Source organism: Xyrauchen texanus, chromosome 32 (assembly GCF_025860055.1).
Source record: "Xyrauchen texanus isolate HMW12.3.18 chromosome 32, RBS_HiC_50CHRs, whole genome shotgun sequence".
Lineage (NCBI taxonomy): Eukaryota > Metazoa > Chordata > Actinopteri > Cypriniformes > Catostomidae > Xyrauchen > Xyrauchen texanus.
In genome coordinates, this window is record NC_068307.1 from 30,870,576 (window position 1) to 30,879,230 (window position 8,655).

Sequence of the window (8,655 nt, forward strand, 5' to 3'; positions counted from 1 at the left end):
TTTACCTTTTAATCTGCTACATTACTGACTGCACTGACAAACGATAGCTGGCTAACAGCAAACAGTTGTGATAAACAGGTGACATGGTAGTCAAGGACAGGGTTAACATTATATTAGTTATATTGAAAAGAGAAAATGATGGGGTCATTGTATATTAACTTTCCCGTATGTATTTCACAAACTAGTTAGCAATTAACTGAGAAGACACCACTTAACACTGCACCTCTTAAATCCACCCTGTCTACAGAGCCACCGTCAGCTCAGAGTCAACTTTGTAAACAGTGGAATCGGAGTGTGCTCTGCTGGACAAACAACGTTATGAAACCAATTCTAAAGCATTGTTTTCTGCATTATATGTTTTAAACCAATACATCGGTCGGGAACTCATTTTAACGTTTGTTCAAGTGCGATCAAATTACGCTGTAACTCAATAGTCGACACGTGAGCCGAAAGTGTTATAGAATTGTAATTTTTCATCTCACATTTGCTTTTTCAGACACTATCAGTTAGGTTTAGTTTCAAGGTTTAGGGTAGGGAGGTTGGATTTGCTGATTTAAAACTCCATAGAGCATAAACCTTAAAAACTTAATCTGTTTAGGGAACATTTTATCTACTTTTAGCACCACACAGAGGACATTTCAGAGACAAGTGTAAGGAATAGCGATGGGAAAATGCATTGATGCATTGCGAGTTGGAGTCTGTGTCATTTTTCCCAAGGAAATAGTTAGACTCGCTCTTTATCCAAGCCCTGCGCGAGTCAGGTACCAGCGGGACAAGGGCTGCTTCGTCCCAGTGGCGCCTGCAGCTGTACGGCTGTACAGCGATTGTTCTGAATGGTTACTGGAATAAATGCTTTTTAGCCAATAGTTACATTAATGCCACTCATACTCCAGAAAAATTACTTCTCTCAAAGTCAACCTGACCAGGCTGAGAACATCCTTGAGAGAGATCCATATTTCCGTTTTGGTGACCCGGCCCAATGCTGAACTGTGAGTCCTGGAGTGCCAAGAACCACCGAGTCATTCAGGCATTTGTGTCCTTTGTCTGGGCAATCAATTGAAAAGGTGCATGATCTGTGATTAATGTAAAAGATCTCCCCAACATGTAATATTGCAACTCCAGGACCACCCACTTAATCACCAGGGGCTCTTTCTCAACATCAGCGTACCTGGTCTTGGCCGGGTTCAAGCGTATACCACCCACAAACGCGACCCCAAATTGATAAGACTGCAGCAATTGCAGCCTGCTCTTGACTTATGACCAAAAAGGTAAGACAGTTCTATCGGGAAGACACGCAGGCTTGAGTGAGGTTTAAGATGCCATTTATTTGATAGATGTAAAACAAAGTAATGTCTCTCTCTTTGGCGTAGGCCCCGTCCGGCGCTCCGAGGGAGTTGTGCCCGGAACCGTCATATCCTGCCGGAGATAGGAGGCAGGGGCGAGGAGCCTACCCCCGTGCGGGACAGGGCTCAGCTGGTGGTGGTGGGGTGGCGGAGGTTGCCTGTGTTTTAGCGCACTGCAACAGCAATGTGATAGATTGTGAGCAGACTTATAAAGCATTGGCTTACATGCGATTGGCTAGGAATTACCCCGTTAATGATGTGATGATGTACAGCTGCTAGCCTTCCCGCTAGAACTACGCTGCACTACGTTGCACTTCCATTTCCTGGGGCTGGCTAACTATTCTACTGTCACCAGCCCGCTGTCTGATCTTATTAAAAAGGGGGAACCAGATCTGGTCCAGTCGATGGAGCTGTGTCAGCAGGCGTTCACATAGGTGAAAGCTGCGCTTTACGGTAGGCCATTATTACACTCTCTTGATTTCTCTCTTCCTCTTGTGTTATAGATTGACACATCAGTCAGGGGGTTGGGAGCTGTGTGGTCCCAGGTGTTCAAGGGGGAGCAGCGCCTAGTGCTGTACATCAGCTGAAAGCTCTGGGAGAGAGAGTCGAGGTACAGTGCCATTGAGAAGGAATGTTTGGCCATCAAGTGGGCAGTCCTTACCCTTCGGTATTACTTCCTGCGATGGGCCTTCACCCAGTAGCTCCATCACATAAAGGATACAATGCGCAAGTCACCCTTTGGTATCCAGCTCTTCAGCCATTTAAGTTCGAGGAGGTCTACAGACCGGAGCACAGTAGTGGGCAGGCTGGATGGCTCCCTGGCCTGAGTGATAGGGGTATGAGGAGGTGGGGGCACGTTCGAGCACCGATTTGTAAATGGAGAGCGAGATCGGGAGATGAGAATGGTAAGGAGATCCACCTGTGGGTATCATCTCTAACAGATGTTTTTGTTTTGCAGTGAGAGCGGAGAGGGATAAAAAGAGTGCATCCAGTCATTGTTGCATCAGGCATTATGTTATTCTTTATTACTAGCTGTTATCTATTGCATGTACCACATTATATCTAAAAGTAACATTCATAATATCTAATATCAATTTTATTTGTTAATATATACAGCCACACACATAAGCCAAACCTCCTTTGTCTTAAATGCATCGGTGACTCTAGTGCTCAAGTCTAGTGCAATAATTATGAATCGTTCCAAAATAATCAAATCCAATCATCACCAAATTTCAGATTTCACAATGCATTGTAATCATTAGGTAAAGAATCGTAATCGAATCAAACCATTGTTATAGCAAATCGTCACACCCCTAGTAAGGAACCATGTAATATACTTTTTTTTATATGTAATCACAGTCAATAAATCATCTGAGCTTGTGGCCACAATACCAGTGTGTGTGTGTGTGTGTGTGAGCGTGTATTTATCACTTTGTGGGGACCAAATGTCCCCATGAGGATAGTAAAACCCGAAATTTTTGACCTTGTGGGGACATTTTGTCGGTCCCCATGAGGAAAACAGCTTATAAATCATACTAAATTATGTTTTTTGAAAATGTAAAAATGCAGAAAGTTTTCTGTGAGGGTTAGGTTTAGGGGTAGGGTTAGGTTTAGGGGATAGAATATAAAGTTTGTACAGTATAAAAACCATTATGTCTATGGAAAGTCCCCATAAAACATGGAAACACAACATGTGTGTGTGTGTGTGTGTGTGTGTGTGTGTGTGTGTGTGTGTGTGTGTGTGTGTGTGTGTGTGTGTGTGTGTGTGTGTGTAAACAGAGTGCGTGTGGTCCTGTTAGTGTATTGTATGTTATGATGACCATGAGTTTCTGGCTGCAGTTTGGCTTTGCCCAGGCGGGAGGCTCTGCTGGCAGGCATGTTGTATCCTTAATGCACCTGATGTGTGTGTGTTTGTGTGTGAGCTCATCTTAGGCTGATGCAGATTGACTTGACATGCCCAGTGCCCTGCGGCAAGATCCTGGTCCCCCTAATCCTGGCCCATGCTCCAAATTTAGGGGAACGGCAGTCGTAATGGGCCCCATGGTGAGCTGTGTGTGAGGGTTCTTAAGGGCCTGTCACATTGCCCTGGCACAGAACTTTGTCATCACCCCCATCTCCAGTCTGTGTGCCCCTCTGTATGCCCCTCGACACACACACACACACACACACACACACACACACACACACACACACACACACACACACACACACACACACACACACACGGAAGACTTCTGTCTGTACTCCTGCATGTCACATCAGGAGGAGTGCTGATTCACTGCTGATCATTCTGTTATATCTTTTTTTATTTACTTGGGATAAGAAAACACTAAATCAAACTAAATAGGATACATTTTTCAAGACATACTTTGATGTTGGCAAATTAGTGAAGAATGCTTCAGGACGTCCCAGAGTGTCCAGCAGGTGCCAGGACCGTCTCCTCCTGAGGAGTCAGCTACGGGATCATGTCACCACCAGTGCAGAGCTCAATATCAGCAGCAGGTTGGTATGAGGACATCTGCACGCACAGTGAGGCGAAGACTTTTGGACAGTGGCCTGGTGTCAAGAAGGGCAGAAAAGAAGCCACTTCTCTCCAAGAAAAACATCAAGGACAGACTGAAATTCTGCAGGAAGTACAAGGATTGGACAGCAGAAGACTGGTGCAAAGTTATTTTCTCTAATGAAGCCCCCTTCCGACGGTTTGGGACATTTGGAAAATTGATAGTCTGGAGAAGAAAAGGTGAATGCTACCATGAGTCCCGTGTCGTGCCAACAGTGAAGCATCCTGAGACCATCCATGTGTAGGGTTGCTATTCATCACAGGAAGTGGGCTCTCTCACAATCCTGCCCAAAAACACTGCCATGAATAAAGAATGGTATCAAAATGTCCTGCAAGAGCAACTTCTCCCAACGATCCAGGAGCAATTTGGTGATGATCCGTGCATTGTCCAGCATGATGTCACAAGGCAAGAGTGATAATGAAGTGGCTCTGAGATCATTACATTTAAATTTTGGATCCGTGGCCAGGCAGCTCCCCGGAGCTTAATCCCATAGAGAACCTCTGGTCAATCCTCAAAAGGCGAGTGGACAAGCAGAAGCACTAATAAGTCAAGAATGGATCGCCATCAGTCAGGATTTGGTCCTGAAGCTGATATCCAGCATGCCAGAGTGAATTGTAGAGGTTATGATGAACAAGGGTCAACACTGTAAATTTCGACTCTTTGTATATAGTGAATGTTTTTGCCAATAAAAGCCTTTAAAACTCATGAAATGCTTATCATTGTTTTCCAGTATACCATAGAAACATGTGAAAAAATCATCTATAAATACTGAAGCAGCAAACTTTGCAAAACACAAAATATATGTCACTGCCAATACTTTTGGCAATGGCTGTAGACAGACAGACAGACAGACAGACAGACAGACAGACAGACAGACAGACAGACAGACAGATAGATAGATAGATAGATAGATAGATAGATAGATAGATAGATAGATAGATAGATAGATAACTCATAAGTGTTTTCTTAAAGAGAGGGACTCTCCCGGATTAGCGTCTATGAGTTAGCATCCATCCATCCATCCATCATCAACCGCTTATCCTGTGTACAGGGTCGCGGGTATGAGTTAGCATTTAATATGCAAATGTATCATCCTGAACCACATAATGAGCAGTGTGGTGATTGCTGACACTGCTGTAAGAATAAAAGAAATCTGCCAGAATTTACTCACTCTCATGCCGTTCCAACCCTGTATGACTTTATTTCTTATACAGAACACAACAGAGAAAATGAATGAAATTAAATGAATGAAGGTTAATCTTCAGCAAGTCACTTTTAAGCTTAAAAAAATGACCTAAAAGTATCACAAAAATAGATAATGTGAGTCATACGCCACAGTCAAACTCTTCCGTAGGAACATAATGAGTTTTGGTGAGAAACAACCAAAATGTAAGTCATTTTTCTCGCTTGTTCATGTGTTGTATTTAGCACTAAACATTGTACGTTTTTGTGTGAATACAACATGACAGACAGTGATATTAGTGAAAACAACATATTTTGTGTTCTACAGAAGACTGTGGAATGACATGAGGGTGCTTAAATTATGACAGTATTTTCATATCTTGTGTAAACAAAAAAACAAAATAAAATTAATTTTCCTCCGAACATCGCCAACATTGAGGCATAACATGTCAATACGTTTTTAGATTAAGATTCAAAGAGTCAAAAATTTATGAAAATGTATGAGGGAAAGTATATTTGAAGTCATCAGAACAACAAGTTTTTCACCATTTTGCCTCACTAATTCATTTTAACCTTTTATGCTCAGATGGGCCCACAATAAAAAAAATGTTTGTCAAAATATTAACTACAGTCTTGACTAACACAAAATAGCTTAGAAGCTGTACTTTACAATGCATGTAAGCATTATGACCAAAACTGAACAAGTGCTTTGAAATTTGCAGACAAATCAGAAGTGTTCAGTTTTTATAATATATTAAAATGTGCACTGTAGATATTATTGTAAATGGTAAAAACATCAAAATGATCAAATAACCACTTTTCATATGTTGTTGAAAAGCTCTCAAAGAGAAGAATACAACCAGCCTATTTGTTTATAGCGAGAAATAGCTTAGTATATGTCTTTGACAATTATCTTGGTTTTGCCTATATTCCGTGTTTTCACTTATAACTTCAAGAAACATAAACGGAATATAAAATATCACGTCATTATTTAAAGGAGGTGATAATCAAGATAATCAGATGTATAGATCATTAGATAATCAACATGAAGCACAATGTTACATATGACCACCAGGAGATGGCGCCAAATACACGACACAGACTCAATGATGACTCAAATGACACAGAATGAAACTCATTCTGTGAAATCTCATGAGTAAAATCATGTCTGCATGCTATGCAAACCTTTAGTCATTGTTGTGTTTGCATGTGTAATTAGTTCTTATGTACAATTATTATGTTTTATTTGTTTGGAGATGCTTTTGGACACTATGATAAATAATTTTTGCAATGCTAAAACTTTTGATCGCTTTGTTGAATCAACACAATATTTTACACAGATACAGTTGACCTGATTGGGATAAAAACAAACCGTTTTTTGGAGCCACCTTATTTACACCCAGATATATATATATATATATATATAATGTCAATAAGAAAAATAAGAAAAAGTTTAATTCAATGAAAGTTTTGGCAACATTTTTGTGTGATTTGTCAGCAATTTCATAGGCAGAGAGTCTCAGAATGTCTCATAATCTAAAATGATACCAAAACCTCCATGTTTGTTTCAGTTTTTTGTTAAGTTATAAGCCTTTCATTTTGGGTATGACACTGAAACAGGAAACAAGAGTTAAATAGACCTGTTGTGGGACAAATTAATTATTAAAAGTACAAATACTCCATGTCAATTAATATGAAGTCAAGAAAGCAGTCAACTTCCAAGGTACTTTTACACATTATACATGCAGAGGAAATCTACAGTATGTGAAATATTCTGTATATTTGTAAACTATGAGCGTGCACAATTAAACAAACAGTTTCAAGAGCTCTATCTGGTAGAACAGCGATGCGTTTAGTGCTGAGACTGCTCGTTTCATGGTGTTTTCAAGTTTCTGAAGAACGTATTAAAGCATGCATTTACATTTTGTTTAATAAAGTCAGTCTAAGTGAATTCTATGAAGTATTATGAACAAATACCAGATGTCTCGCACAACAAATATGTAAGCAATTTAGAGATGTTTGCACCAGCGGTACAGATAATTACTCGTGATTACCCCTTCAAATGGACGCTACAGCTTTAATTTGTTAGTCAAATACGCGTTCGCAGATGGCATTGTGTTGGTTTAAGGCTAAACATTTGAACACACTCCATTCATCACCTTCATAGCTTCCCTTTTAGCATCTTTTCTCCTTCTAAACAAGGGCTTTTTCAGTTCTCCAAACACATTTTCCCGGTTGTATTCAAGGCGCCCATTTATCTCTGTTGGAGGGAAATATGCATTCATTTATGTGATCTGTATGATTACCATCACAATATGCCTTTAATGCAGAGGTTAGGATGTTCGTCAGAGTGCAAACGAGACGGGCAGCACTTTTTTGAAGCTTTAAGAAGTTAGCGCTAGCACTCTGTGCCTTCTCATTGTTTCAGACTTGGTATTCCCCTCACAGACGGGCCTAAACTTTGGCCTGAGAGATGTGCTTCAGGAATCCAGCCTGCTGCCAGTCCAATGCACTCACTAGTCAGACTTCCCAAATCTTTTTCTCCCGCGGTCTTTGTCTTGGCTAATTCTCTCTCTTTCTCCTGCTTTCAACCATTTGTGCGCTTTCTTTCCATTATTGCCCTGGTTTTTTTTGCTACAGCCTCACTTTAGACACTTCTGCTCTGAAAGCAAGTTTATTAGTTAGAGCTGAAGCATGTCACTGTTTTTCGATGTTAAAATACTTTATTATATCTAGAGCTGTGTATCGATACAGATTTCCGATTAATTAGGGTATAATTCGGTTAAAGCGTCTTTTGTCCAATTTCGATACCACGAGAAAATTCTTATTTGATTTGAAAATTCTCAAGTAATTAATCAAGACTAATAGACAGTCAGTATTAAAAATCAAAGAAACAAATTACCAGCTATAGAACAAATGGTCCCACTTATATCAGGTGTCTTTAACTATTAATATCTTTGACAATTATCTTGGTGTTGCTTATATTCCGCGTTTTCACTTATAACTTCAAGAAACATAAACGAAATATAAAATATCACATATCATTATTTAAAGGAGGTGATAATCAAGATAATCAGATGTATATATATCATTAGATAATCCACATGAAGCACAATGTTACATATGACCACCAGGAGATGGCGCCAAATACACGACACAGACTCAATGATGACTCAAATGACACAGAATGAAACTCATTCTGTGAAATCTCATGAGTAAAATCATGTCTGTATGCTATGCAAACCTTTAGTCATTGTTGTGTTTGCATGTGTAATTAGTTCTTATGTACAATTATTATGTTTTATTTGTTTGGAGATGCTTTTGGACACTATGATAAATTATTTTTGCAATGCTAAAACTTTTGATTGCTTTGTTGAATCAACACAATATTTTACACAGATACAGTTGACCTGATTGTGATCAAAACAAACCGTTTTTTGGAGCCACCTTATTTACACCCAGAGATTTGTCAGCAATTTCATTTCACTAACATTAAAATAAATACAATACAAAGTATTTATTGTGTTACTACAGGTTCATTCTCACAAGATTCACATTTGCTGCTACTG

At 39.8% G+C, this 8,655-nt stretch overlaps 1 protein-coding gene across 1 annotated transcript in view; it reads right to left on the minus strand.

The window, feature by feature from the left end:
* Positions 1 to 6,235: 6,235 nt before the first annotated feature.
* Positions 6,236 to 8,655, minus strand: part of LOC127625863 (tudor domain-containing protein 3-like) — a 636,076-nt gene continuing 633,656 nt past the window's right edge. The window contains exon 14 of the transcript XR_007968377.1: positions 6,236 to 6,271. The gene's annotated coding sequence lies outside the window, so the exon portion shown is untranslated. The remainder of the gene's footprint in view (positions 6,272 to 8,655) is intronic.